Genomic DNA, 1,312 nt, shown 5'->3' with positions numbered 1-1,312 from the left:
ATTTCTGTTTTTTTTCCTTTTTTTCATTTTATTGAGATATTTCTCCTAGTTGTGATACAAAGGATTACAGTGCTAAACGCATACACACATCTCTATATTGTCTAGTATTGAGGCTTTTTACACATTATATACAGGTTTCATTTAACATTTTGGAGGGGGCGCGGCGAATTTTGACATTCAGTTGCCAATTGTTATGTTTATGAATGATTTTTTTTTGTCAGGAATAGTAAACGTTTATTTCTAGCTCATTTCTTTCATAAATGGAGCACATAATCAAATTGTTGGATGATCGTATTTCCCTTTACAGAAAAAAAGGAAAAAAAAGTGAAATAATACGAGCTGGAAAAAAAGGAAGAATCAGTTTTTATTAAAACGCAGAATTTTGAATAAACTAATTGCTAAACCACTCATGTGACAAAATCAGAAAGTAAAATATCGAGTTGATTTAATATTTCTAGGAAATAATTCTGATGTATATTTAAAAATATACATATTTTTTTCAATAGGACATTCTTTTAAATATAGAATTATAAAGTGTCGGACGACTTCTCAATGAATAAGTTAGTTGTGTCCCATCGAGATTTTTATTGAATTACCTCAATGATTTTTTCATATCCATTTTGGTATCATTCTATGAAAAATGCACAATTCACGAATTTAGATGTACATTTATTATACATTTGAAGTAACATTACACCTGGGGACGTATAATATGATATGGAAAAAATATATATATTAACTAAAAAAATTACGAATTAGAAGATACTATTTCAGATCTTTTCGATGTTTCTATTTTTATTTTTTTTTTCATTATAATTCATCTTAGTCAGCTCTTAAAGAAAATATTTCTATTTTTCATCTTAATTTGTATATGAAGGAAAAAGGGCTTAAAAACGAACGAATTAGCTTTACGTATAAGGACAAAGTCCAAGAGATTGATTGATATTGAGTGATTCCTCGTAAGTTAGTCTATCTTTCTGATAATATCACATACTTGCATGTGAATTAACACCTTCTCAGACATCTCTTGAAGACCATTTTTGAGATAAATGAATTTTTCTCGAATCTGTAAGATGAAATTTTAAAGTAAATGGAAAATTCCAAAAAGTATTTACCATTAAACCGGATAAACTGTATCCTGTTTTTGTTTCAAAATGGTCATAGGTATGGAAAGATGGAACTTCAGAAACAGTATTACACATTTCACCACAGCAAGGCAGACATTCAGTAAATAGAAATATATATGTCTCTGAGCCACATTTATCTTTCACATTAGTCAAGAAACGATGAACGTTCGGTTAACAAAGTTTTG

This window comes from Palaemon carinicauda, chromosome 10 (assembly GCF_036898095.1).
Source record: "Palaemon carinicauda isolate YSFRI2023 chromosome 10, ASM3689809v2, whole genome shotgun sequence".
Classification (NCBI taxonomy): Eukaryota; Metazoa; Arthropoda; class Malacostraca; order Decapoda; family Palaemonidae; genus Palaemon; species Palaemon carinicauda.
This window is presented reverse-complemented; position numbering follows the sequence as displayed.